Source organism: Pongo abelii, chromosome 16, assembly GCF_028885655.2.
Source record: "Pongo abelii isolate AG06213 chromosome 16, NHGRI_mPonAbe1-v2.0_pri, whole genome shotgun sequence".
NCBI lineage: Eukaryota > Metazoa > Chordata > Mammalia > Primates > Hominidae > Pongo > Pongo abelii.
In genome coordinates this window covers 54,215,593-54,228,691 of record NC_072001.2, presented here as the reverse complement: position 1 = coordinate 54,228,691, position 13,099 = coordinate 54,215,593, and the positions used below count along the sequence as shown (strand labels likewise).

Here is a 13,099-nt window from a genome sequence, read left to right as displayed (position 1 = left end):
CACCAGCAGGCCAGGGATAGGAAGATGAGTAAGACATGGTCCTTACTCTTGAGAGATTTGTGATTGCTGTAGGAGATCTAGACTGGGGAAAATACAGACTCCAGTGCCTTAAGAAACTTAGTCAAACTCATGGTGCTTTGAAAGTATTAGACAAAAGCAGCTCTCTAGTCTCATATTTTACTCCAGTAATACTCTTTAGCTTATGCATATCAAATTTATTTACCCATTGATTTTTCCACTGAGGCATTGAGCTTTTGAACATTCCACCTTCAACTCGGCTCTAAGATGCACATAGACTTTAGTTGCCAATAAAATTGGCTGGCAACCTGGGACTGCTTCAGGTCAGACACCAAGGAGGTGGTACTTCTGTTTCATTTTATAGTGTTAGCCCCAGACTGTTGAAGAAAACCAGGACTCAGTTGAATAATTACTTTGGGGGTCTTAACTGAACAACTGGTTGGAGGGCATGAGGGAAGGTGAGGGCATTTGAGGGTAGGATGGAGACCTGGCCAGGGCAGAGTGAGGGGGAAAGGTGTTTGGGCCCAGGAGACAAAGCCTGCATGGGAGAGGCCGCCTTCTGCACAGCAGCATGTCTGAGCTGTGGCTGCCCAGGAGTGCTGATGAGGCCCACACAGCTTCGGAAGTGGCCCTTGTAGCATGTGAGACAGCCTGGTGTGAAGAAGTCCCAAATTCAAGTGGGCTCTGTTTCCGGGCCAATTCCAAACAGACCTGCCTGATATGCCAGGGAACACAGGTATCAAGGTTCGCATTGCGTTAGCAATGCCTGTGGGAGACAATAGGGTGAACCCCATAGCAATGTTTAGCTTTCTTCTCCCTTGACTGAGGAGCCTCGGTTGTTTTTTCTTAAAGGATATATTTTCCACTATTTTGACTGGGTTTGTCCAGGGGTGCTGGGAAGAACAAGATAGGCAAAAAGGGAAGGACTAATAAATTTTCTTGCTCATTCCTAAAGTCCTATTTTTAGATTAGATTTTTAGATCTTGAGCTCATCACTATGTGCACTAGTTGTCATTGGATAAGTCGTGTCCAGGTGGGACACCTGGTGGCTGCTCCACTCTTGCCAACCCTGCTCTCTATTGATGCCACCCACCTCACAGATGAATGTGCTGGGTAGGTTCAGCCAAAAGCTCTTTCTTTTAGAATCAGCCTCAGCAAGACTTGAGTGACCTCCTGTCCCCTCTAGAGGCCATCTGGAGGTATATTCTGAATCTGCTGTGGCTCACTTCTCTCAAGATCTCCTGGGTCAGGGGTCAACTTCTCACCTGTACTTCAGCCAGTGTATCCTCCTATGCTTGGGTCCCTGCCTTTTATTTCCTTCTGAGTGATTTTCATCTGATTGCCTTGCTGCACAGGTACAAAGCAACAGGTCTGCAGAATGAAAACAGCTGGGGACCCCTGAGTGGGGTGAGAGTAGAATGGAGGAGGTGGTGGTATCTTCTTAAGGGGGTACTCATGGTAGGAGGGTCTTCATTTTTCTTGGGGAGGATTCCCTTTTTGCTGTCCAAGGAGACTTCCTTACACCATGGGCTTTGGACATGCTTGGTAGTCAGGGCACACTTGGCTTTGAAATGCAACGTGCTAAGTGGAATAAGCACTTTGTACCATACTGGCTGATGGTACCATACTGTGGGTCAGATAGGAATCAACCTTCCAGGGGAAAAGAACAAACAAACAAAACAGACAAACAAGTGCCTGAAGACAGAAATTTAATTGAGTGCTTCCTGGCCTTTATTTTAGCCCCCCTCATCTAAAGATGTGCATCTGTCCCAGATTTGAGCTATGATGTGTGGAGAGGTAGAAGAGAGAATATTTATATGCAAATAAGAGGTGTTGACCAGAACTCTGGGGATTTGGGTGAGGAAGGAAGCCAGGTTTTCTGTGGCAGGGGTAAAAAGGGAGAGCAAGGGAGAGAAGGGGCGATCCAGCAGGAGAGAGGAGTAGAGTTGTTATAGACAACTTCTCCTGGAGAGTTGGATCAGGCCCATTGCAGGTGAGAGGGCAAATCTTTCCCAAGAACCCAAGTGGTAGAATGGGTCTGGCCTTCCTTTTAGGTGGTTATTGGAGAACTGGTGGGTATGCATGTGGAGACGTGGATGCCTGACAAAGCTGGTGCCGTCTGGATGGGGGACAAGTAAGGTGGTTAGGAGTGAGACTGTGGTGACTGGTGCCAAAAAAAGAATGTTGGGGTGATCAGACCCAACACCAGGCCTTGGGGGCAACAAAGTCTGGCGCAATCAAAGGAATGAGAAAAGACAGTTTGAGAGAGAGAATGGGTCAAGTGGGCTAACGCAAGTATGGAGGCTGTGAAGGCCCTGAGCTCTGGAAGCCCAGACTATTTATTGGTGATCAAAGAAACAGGTGGTGAGAATGTGGGGGTCAAAAGGGCAAGTGCATGATCTACAGCTGTGACAGTTTAGCATTTCCTTTGACGCATATGGAACATATTCTCCTACTTGAGATAATGCGGAGCATGTTCTTCCAGTTTAAGCTAGAAGCAAGGAGCCAGCAAGTCTAGACTCATTCCACAGGCCACGAGGGGTTTTATGCACTGAGCCCTGGACATTATGTCAGACATGCAAGCCCTGCCTCAGCTGTTTTCCCAACACTCAGCTTTTTCCCAACATTTCCCCCTTCTCTTTTTTGTAAAACCACCACAGCTATCATTATTACTAGCATAAAAGGTGGCCTCTTTTTGTTTTTAAATTAATTGAGCAAGGCAATTGCAGGCTGTGCAGCCCTTAATTGCCAGTTGGTGATCCAACTTCATTTTTAATAGCCCTTATCAAAATGGAGTTGCTCTGGTTTGAATGCTTCCCACGTATCTCCCCTTTCCCTTTTACAAGAGGACCCTTAATCCTAGGGGTTTCAGGATGAAGGTCCGTCTTCTATAACTTCTTCATGCTGAATGGGGGCAATGATACTCCTGCCTAACTATTAGGGTCTCTTGTATCAGGGTAGAGAGGCACTCAGTCAGAAAGCATTGGTCCGTTAAGTATCTGTAGGTAAAACCCTTGCACTCCAGCAGTTTCTCAGCTTCCTGTGCGGTTTTCTTGATCTGTCCCCATCTTATGGGGATTGCACCCACACGGTTCGTTCATCTCCATGAGGTTAAACTTTCCACTGATGATGAGAAACAGGCCCCTTCTAATAGAAGGCACAAAGAAAGCAAATGGAGGCTTCTCAAACCTTCAATTTGCACTGTACAGGTAGGTCCACTAGATGCTGTGGCTCTTGATAGATCTTCAGATATTTGGTGGGCACCCACACAGGCACCTGATTGTCACCTGGAGAGACACAGGCAAATCTTCTTCCCCATATAATTATCTTTCCTTTTTCCCAGCTCTTTGTATGTGCATTCCTCCACCATATATCTTGTCCAGCCTTTTTATTTTCCTTTTGTCCTGTCAGGTGTTGTTCCACTGCAGTTATGGGTTGATCTTTTTGTAAATTTAAAAATTTTAATGTTAATAAAGCTAAATGCAATTACATATGCAGTGTCTTATATTCCTGGTCCTTCTCCCAGGCGATAGCCCATATTTCTCATCATTTGTCTACTATTATTACTATATTGATCCATAGGAATAGATATTTCAGCATCCCATTGTTGCAATAAGTCTCTACCCCACAAATTGACAGGAATAGGTGTAATAATAGACGGAATTGTCCCTTCCTGGCCATCCAGCCCTTGACATGGTAAAATCAAGGAACTTTGAAAAACCTCTGAGGTGGTTCCTACGCCAATGATACCCATGGAAGCCATTTGTTTGGGCCAGTGTCGGGGTCATTGATTTAGAGCAATAATAGAGACATCAGCTCCAGTATCTACTAGTCCTTCAAAATCCTTTCCCTGAATAGTCACTGTGCAAATAGGTCTTTTGTCAGACACTTGATTAACCCAATATACAGCCTTTCCTGCAGGACTAGTACTACCAAAGCCTCCCGTTCTTTCACTGTGCTGCTTCCTAGTTTTGTTCAGGGTAGCAGCAGCAACTGAGCAATTCTTTCTCCTGGGGAGGCAGACCACAGAGTTGAGGAACTAATAACTAATTGAGTTTCTCTGGTATAATCAGAGTCAATTATTCCTGTATGCACAGCAACACCTTTCAAATTTAGACTAGAACTTCCAAGTAATAGACCAACTGTTCCTGAGGGTAAGCATCCTCTAACTCCCTCAGGGACCTTTTTTGGCAGCTCCCCAGCAAATAGAGAGATGGTAATTGTGTTGCAAAGGTCTATGGCAACACTGCCTACTGTGGCAGGGGACAATTGTTGTACGCTTGTAAGGGCACTGGCTGTGCCGGGTATGCCTCGGTTTGTTGAGGGGCCTGAGGTGGGCCACTCTTCCCATTTCCCGAAAGAGGTTGTCCATCTTTAGAATGACACTGATTTGCCCAGTGATTGCGTTTTTTACAATGGAGGCATACAGCAGGGCTTTTCTGTTGATTGACGGTAGTAGTTCTTGCCTTTTGATTTCCTTTTCTACATTCCTTTTTTGTGTCCAAATTGCCCACATTTGAAACAAGAACCTGAGAAATGGGGCATATTCTTTCCTACTTTTAATCCAGCCATAGCCTGAGCTGAAAGAGTAGCCTTATGTAAGTTACCTCCAATGCCATCACAAGCCTTAACATATTCAGAGTAATGGCTTGCTTGAATTCCTTTCCTCCTTGCTGGATTATAGTAACGGGAAATTGCCATGCTTCAAGGTCTCCCTCGGCTCTAGCTTTTTGAATAGAATTTTGTATAGCACCACCAATTGCTCTGGGTTTTAATGTTGCAACTACAGGAGCAGTGTTTTTCAGCTAATTCATTTTCTCGCCCATTAATGGGAGAGAAAAGAGGTGGCCATTCACTTAATTCGGCAGGTGGAGCCAACGGGCTAGTAAAACATACTTTTTTCAGTTTCCCTTTTTCTTTAATTTCCTCCGGTTTCTGTTGCTCACATTCAGAATCTGAAATTAGTTCTTTACACTCATCCTCCTCTTCCTCATCTGAATCTGCCTCATCATCTGTTTGAAATGGCTCAAGAGCTGCCTTTATTACCACCCACATTGACCAAACAAAAACTGGAATTTTTGCTCCATCTTTATATGCATTTTTAAAATCTCTGCCAATTCTCTCCCATTCATCCAACTCCATAGTCCCTTGTTCCAGGAACCATGGGCAAAACTCCTTTACTGTACTAAAGAGTGATAACAAATTCTAAGTACTAACTTTCACTCCCCCTCTTCATAATAAATGCCTTAAGAAATTTAAATAAGCAGAATGTTTGCTTTCACTTTGTCCCGTTGTTACCCTGGTTCTTCTGAGCGCTCAGCTTTCCCACCAAGCTTCCTTTAGTCATCCTTGGGTGTCCTTCGATGATGCATCCTCTGCTTTCATGTGCTCTAGCATTCCTTCACCAGGGCCTTTGTCACCCCATGTTGGGCAGCCAGGAATGTTGGGGTGATCAGATCCAACACCAGGCCTTGGGGGCAACGAAGTCTGGCGGAGTCAAAGGAAAGAGAAAAGACAGTTTGAGAGAGAAAGTGGGTCCAGGGGGCCAACGCAAGTATGGAGGCTGTGAAGGCCCCGAGCTCTGGAAGCCCAGACTATTTATTGGTGGTCAAACAAAGAAACAGGTGGTGAGAATGTGTGGGTCAAAAGGGCAAGCACATGATCTACAGCTGTGACAGTTTAGCATTTCCTTTGAAGCATATGGAACATATTCTGCTACTTGAGATAATGGGGAGCATGTTCTTCCAGTTTAAGCTAGAAGCAAGGAGCCAGCAAGTCTAGACTCATTGCAGAGGCCACGAGGGGTTTTATGCACTGAGCCCTGGACATTATGTCAGACATGCAAGCCCTGCCTCAGCTTTTTCCCAACAAGAAGATGAAGTGTTGTGTCTTGGAGGCTCCATCTAAAAGGATGAAGTGAGACCGGAGAAAGGGGTGAAATCAGCAAGGGTAACTATTGTCATGTGTCTTGAGGTCTGCTGCTCCTTTACTCCAGCCTCTCTGTCTCAGTTCTCATTCCAGAGGTCCCTGTGGACTGTGACAAAGATTTTTCAGAATTCAGAGAGGGAACCAACACAGGGGCAAGCTTGGTTTATTTTTCTTTATTTGGTTTATTCTCATTATTATTTCTCTTGCCTTTTCCACCTCTAATTCCTTCTTAGCCCTTCCCTTTCTGCTTCCATTTCTATCCCAAAATATAAGCCACAAAGAGAAATTTTGGGAATTAGAAGGAAGAGACTTAAGGGAAAATGTATATGTTATTGGTGTATGTGTCAGTTTTCAGTCATAACTTGGGTTGGGGGAAGTCAGTGTATCCTTTCCTCTTGCTGAGGAAATTTCTTCTGAGCCTTAGCCACATCCCACTTGCACAGGGCATCATTCTTTTCTTTTTTTTTCTGGCATATATCTCTACTTCAAATTCAAACTTGGCCAGTACCTCTGGCCAGCCAAGCAGCTGTCCCCTGGGAGGGAGGCCAACTCTCCTGCCCCTCACTGCCTGCCTCCCAAGGCTGCCCTAGGGCTCAGCTGAAGAAGGCGGTTGTGCTTTGCTGCCCCCTGTTGCTCAAGTCCTGCTTTTCTATAGGAGCTGCTGGGCTGTATGTCTGGATGTGACTTCTCCAGGCAGGTCCTCCTCTCCTGCCCGCAGTGCTCTGGTTCCTCAGGGTAGGTTTCTGTCCAGGACATGGCCCCTGAAAGGGCTTGGAAAAAGCCCCCTTGCGTAGTACTGGCTGAGCTTCTATTTGCTGCCCTAGGAACCTCCAGAGAGTGCCCCAAACATCTGGTATAGCCTCTGTTCTTACCTAGTCAGTCATGTTTCTCTTCAGGCCTCTTCTAAGAACAGTTTCCTGGAGAAATAGAATAGAGTTGTGGTCACTACACTGGAGTCTTCCTGGGATAGGAGTGGGTCCTTTCTAAAGTAGAGGGGCTGTGTAGCAAGGGGGCTGTGTGAGCATTTCTAGAAATGTTGTCTGCTGAATTTTCCACTGGGAAAGAGCAAGTCCTGGTGGAGTTAGCAGCAACTGGGCAGTAGGCAATAGATAGCACCAGGGTCTCTGGATGCTCAGTGGGGGTGGCATCAGGGAACACTGGTTTCCCAGTAAGAGGCGCCTGGGCCTGCAGTGGCAGTCAATTCCACAGAGGATGCCCCAGAGCTAGGCATCTCTCACTGTGCTGTCTTCTGAGTCTGGAGGGAGGCACCCACTGTTCTGGCTTCCCATTCCTGAGACTGGAATATGGAGCTCATGTGGGCTGGGCAGCTTCCCAGCAGTGGTGGGTCAGGATGTGAGAGCGCTGTGGTCCAGGTACCTGTGGACAAGTGACCTGCCACACTGTAAGACCCAAAATGACACTGGACTACATTCCTTGACACAGTTACAGCTGTACCAAAATTTTTTTCCAAGGTTCAAGTTGGAACATTTGTAAGCCAAGCCCTCGTGGGTCCAAGCCTATTTTCTTCACCACACCACACTGAGTGAGGGCAGTGGCTCATTACAGACCACGGCATCTCCCCACCTCCACCCATGTAGATGAGAACCTGGAGGCTGCCAAGGACTAGTGTCCAGAATGGTGCCCGAGTCACCTCCTGATAGGTAGGAAGTGGCCAAAACGAGGTGTAGGACCTCATGTCCTAGAGGTCAAAGCTAAGAGTCCAAGGCAAATGGCCACAAGGAAGAAAGAGCCAAACCAGAGCCCCCCTAAAATGGGGAGAGCAGGATGGATTGATAAGAAGAAGGGCAGGCTTTGGCTGGGCGCAGTGGCTCACGCCTGTAATCCCAGCATTTTGGGAGGCCGAGGAAGGCGGATCACGAGGTCAGGAGTTCGAGACCATCCTGGCTAAGACTGTGAAACCCCGTCTCTACTAAAAAATACAAAAAAAATTAGCCGGGCGTGGTGACGGGTGCCTGTAGTCCCAGCTACTCTGGAGGCTGAGGCAGGAGAATGGTGTGAACCCGGGAGGCAGAGGTTGCAGTGAGCCGAGATCGTGACACTGCACTCCAGCCTGGGCGACAGAAAGAGACTCCGTCTCAAAAAAAAAAAAAAAAAAAGGAAAAAAGAAAAAGGGCAGGCTTTTAGTTTTAGATCTAAGTCCAAAGTACAAATGTGAGCAGAGCGGGCTCTTATGGAGGGAGCCAGTCACATGGAGTCTAGGACGGAGTAACAGTTCAACCCCCTTAGACCCATCCCTTCTCTCTCTGTTTCTCCTTTGACTTCAAAGTTAACAAAAACATTTAATCGCATTCTAAATGCAAAAGCCCCGTGCAAACACTTGGAATTGGGAAAAGAGGAGAATACGACAGTTTCTGCCCTCAAGGAACATAAAGTCGAGTTCACAGCCTCTTTCTCTTTCAGCCTCCTCTTCTCTCTCTCATTCCTTCACCTAGCAGGTGCTAGGCAGCAACTGTATACCCAGACATTATTTCTCTTGCCTTTTCCACCTTTAATTCCTTCTTAGCCCTTTCTGCTTCCATTTCTATCCCAAAATATAAGCCACAAAGAGAAATTTGGGGAATTAGAAGGAAGAGAGTTTAAGGGAAAATATCTATGTCATCGGTGCATGTGTCAGTTTTCACTCATAGCTTGGTTTGGGGGAAGTCAGTGTTTTTTTCCTCTTGCTGAGGAAATTTCTTCTGAGCCTTAGCCACATCCCACTTGCCCAGGTCTTCATTCTTTTCTTTTTTTCTGGCATATATCTCTACTTCAAATTCAAGTTGGTTGTGGGTCTTCCACCTACTTTGTAGGTGGAGGTATGGGGGTTGATGCCAATCTGACAGTGACCAGCACTACAGAGTGGAATGGGAACCTTCTCATCCTCCCGCTGGGCTCCCATCCCAGCCCCCAGGCCTCACCTTACCCTCTCCTGCGCAGTGGAGTTCATTCCAGGATGCCCTCCCAATAAAGCTGAGGACATGAAGGCTTCTAGAATGGCAAGCACTTTGGAGGCTAGGAAGGGAACAAATCTTTAAATCACTAGGTACTCTTTTTACTTCTCATCTTGCTTTTAATCCAAGTCTTTGGTCTCTTACTTGCTTGCTTTCTTCTCACTCAGGACAGAGTCACAGAGACCTTGAAGAATGGGGGAGGTAGAAAAAGGAGAAATGCAGGAAGGACGTGTGTTATGGAGTTATCCAGTGGAGGCTCACATCCAGCTTTATTTTGCCTCCAAAGATCTTACATCCTACCGGTTAAGAAGCTTGGAATGCCACTATCCCATTAAATCTTAAAGAAACTTGAGTCTTTCATTTAAAAATGTGTTCCTAAAATGTAAATGTCCCTATGTGGGACAGTATTTAGCCGACAGCAAATTTGAGAGGAGGGTCTCAAGGGGCAGTGTCACCAGGAAAAGAGAGAAAGGCCCCTCTCCCCAAGTCAAACCTTACCTTACTTAACCGATTGTATTTACTCCCTCAGATGATGCCATATCTCAGCAAACGAGAGAAAACAAAAGGTAGAGAGACTTTTATCCAAGCACCCCCTGACCCCCAGGTGTACACAACTGAACCTGATGCAGTGACAATCATGTTCACACATAAAACATCTGGCTAAAGGCTAATATCACTTCGGATTTCCGACATACATTTTCCTAAGCAGAGCATTTTTCTTTCATTTTCTTTAGAAAAAGACTGTAAAGTAGCTCCACAATTCCCACATCTTCATACTCCACCCTGCACTCAAGTTTTCCTGGGACAGGTATCTACGTGTGTGCATAAATCTATTTTTACGTCATATGTCTAGGACTCCCCACGAGGAGCCAAAGTTTCAGAGAGCCCAGCGACCATGTAACTCCATGGAAGGGAGGCATGATATTACTCTCTGTTCACGGGAGCGTACGCACAGATCTTTTCTCCTCCTCATGGTCAGTTTTCTATTTGTGATTAGTAATTAGCTTCTCTTGGTACGCTATGATCTATTACAAAAGCCAAACATTCAGGGGGCGAGCTGAAATGACAAAATTTGGCTATAATTTATGTTGGCCCCTGACATATATATTTTTTTAATGGTTTGGTCTCTAAGCAACTGATCTCTTAGCAACAAGAAGCACCTTTATAAAAGATGGCACACGAAGAGTGATTGCCAGAAAAGCCACCCGGTTCTTAAACAGCCGCGCATCATTAGCAAAACTCACCATCTTCAAGAGTCCAAAAACTAGAAGTGACCAGCAGACCCAGGTAACCTTGATATTTGCACATTTTCCTGGAAAAAAAAAAAAAAAAAAACTCATGCAACTATTGAAGAGAACAAAATTCTTTGAAATATGTTCATTTTCGAGGTCTTATTAGTTGGTCTTGACTAACTTTTAATAATAGTATGTATTCTTTTAAATAACTGCTTTTTGATTTTTTTAAAAAAACAAACGTGGTATTTGTGATCAGAAAACAGTTCACTTGAAATATTTCATTGGCATGAGAATGGAAGGAGGGGAACAATCTATCTGTTTCAGAGTTTATTTCTGTAGGTTTTCATTTGATGGGAAAAAATCCACATCATGGCAAAAATAGGAGTATACAGAATGTCACCCAAGTGGTGTGCACTATTAGGGAAATACGTGTATTTATTTTCTAATTTATTTTCAAACTGCTTAAATATTTAAAGAGTAGCAAAATAATTTTACTTTCAAACTTTAGCTTTTTAATCCAATGTCAATTCCAGTAGAAAGTGATAGTCTTTTGTTGCAAGTGTTCAAGGACTGGTTTTTTCACTTGCTTTCATTGCCGTAAGAAAAGATTCATTCCAAAACTAAAAATAGGAAAAATTACAGGCATCTGTACCTTGTTTGCTTTTTTCAGGTACCCAGGAATTGAAGACTTAAATGTCTTTCCAGAAAATTGGAATTAGAAATGAGAAACAATTGTTATTTCATCTGTACTCCTTCAATAAAGATTGTGTAATTATAAACCCACTTGGGGTACTCAAAGGGCATAAAAAAGGAGATATTTTATGGGGATGAAATAAAAATCCTCCTAATTGAGCTTGGAAACAGTGTTACACAGAGATACTGCAGATCTAAGAAAATAGACTAGAAAATCGCCGTTTCAATAAAGACAAGTTGAAATAGTGACACATCGTTTTATTTTTTATAAGAACTGCTTGTACCACTTTCTCTCTTTTTCTTACTTTATTTCTTTTTTTCTTTCTTTCTCTTTCTCTCTCTCTCTCTTTTTTTTTTTTTTTTTTGTGCCCTTTCTGAGGTGCAAATACCTCTTTAAATTGAACTGTATGCTGACATTCTCTTGGAATCGGAAAATGGGATGCTTTGTCTGAATACAAAGCTTGGTAATGGGTCAGGGCATTCAAAACCAACACAATCCCACAAATTTTGGGACTTACAGTTGCTCCTTTAAGCAAAGGCACCTCAATAGCACATTATGATTACATTTGATTTTAAAAGCTGCTTATGACTTGTATTTCTACCGAATTCAGGCAGGAAGAATTCATTTTTGTGGTGGCTTTGCTTGGAAGTTAGAAAGTTGGGTGTTTTAGATTGAATTGCAGAAATTTTTTAAAGCAATGCACTATGAAATCACAGAGAAGCATATAGGTTTGTCCTTCAGAACTAAAATTGTATGTACTTGCAGTGTGGTAATTATTGTAGAAATGGTTTGTGGCTTTAAAGTTAAGGAACTTGCATAAATAATTATAAAATGTAACTTGTGTTGGCTATGTCTGGATATGTTTTCAGTTTTAACTGTACTGTAGTTTCCTAAAATATGAAGGGTAGTTAACATGAAAGCAAAGGTATGGTAACATTTATATTGCAAGTGGCAGCTAAGTTTTTGCAGTGGTTCTTTGGGACTTTGCAAATCTAGTCACTGTGTCTTTTGAATTCATGTGTTCTGAGTTTTATCTATACATGAGGAAACAAGGGGGTCAATGGGACCGTAGAGCTTGTCATTTTGGCTGGCATAATGAGCCATCTGACGAAGATGGACTAGCTCCTGCAAGACGTGAGATAGACTATGAAATACTCTGATTAGACTGGCTGCTATAGACTAAGCCAAATCATTCTGCTGTGTTAGGATTAGTTATTTCTGAGACACGCACATACATTCACACACATGCGTGCATATGAATGGTCTCAAAGTAAATCTGGAAATCAAAACAAGCCACTTTATCAGTGAGAGCTTCCCAGGAAAAAGGACAGTTTTAATTTTGTGAAGGATAGTTTCCATCATAATCTTTATTTAGTGTCTAAAAGTCCTAGACAAACTTGATGGCTCTTTTCCTTCAAACCTCAGCTGGAATCTGGTGTGGGGTGGGTCAGGGGGACACAGCAGCTGGCAGGCACACTGTCAAGCAGTCCTGCTGTAGGGGCGATCTATGTTACGAATGAATCCATTTACTTTGGACACTTTACTACCTGAATGGAAACAATCAGGCAGGAACTTGTTCAATAACTACATGGTTGGCCTTTCAGCAGAATTTTTAAACTCTTATAAATAAACCATACTTGGGATAATTTAGTCTTTCCCTGGTGAGAAGGAAACAAGAAAAAAAATGTGAGCAGCCACTCTTGAGTTAGGTGCTTGACGAGGACTGGGCAATTTACAACGTGCAGTTTTGCTTAACCTTTACGGCAACTGTGCAGAAGTCTCAGTGTCCCCATGCCTAAGCCAGACCCAGCAGTTTGCCAGATGTTACCTAAACAGTAAGTGGCAAAGTTGGGATTTCAACCCAGGACAGTCTGACTCCCAAGCCTGTGCATTTTCCTTGTGTCAGAATGGCACAAGTAGCAATTTAAAACTAACACTAAATAGTCCCTCTGGTCTTAGTAAAGCAAAAGCTCTGAGTAGGGCTGGAGGTGAAGATTCAGGCATCTTTTCATAGAAGAGACTCCTTAACCACTGGTTCTGTTGGTTGGAGTGACTCAGGTCCTATGTTTTCAAGGCTGCCGTTGGCTATGAGCCAGAGGTGGGTGCTCAGTTAGGCTGTGGCCGTGGTGGCCACAGGCCATGGCACCATTTCTTGCTGTGATGCACATCCCAAATGAAGTGGGGTAGGACTCTTTGAGGTCCCCTTTCTGTGTGAACAGTTCTGAGAACAGGGCTTCCTGGATGTCCCCTCCCCGCCTAACCTGGGCCACAAC

General features: G+C 44.2%; 1 long non-coding RNA gene across 2 annotated transcripts; it reads right to left on the bottom strand.

The window, feature by feature from the left end:
* Positions 1-5,539: 5,539 nt before the first annotated feature.
* LOC103892513 (uncharacterized) lies at positions 5,540-8,981 on the bottom strand. 2 transcript variants are annotated; one of them, XR_656719.3, is made up of 3 exons: positions 8,870-8,981; positions 6,819-6,863; positions 5,540-6,052 (listed from the first exon to the last, which is right to left on the bottom strand). It is a non-coding gene; the product is annotated as an uncharacterized LOC103892513 (long non-coding RNA). The 2 variants fall into 2 exon arrangements; XR_656720.3 differs by having other exon boundaries at positions 8,865-8,941.
* Between the last annotated feature and the right edge of the window lie 4,118 nt (positions 8,982-13,099).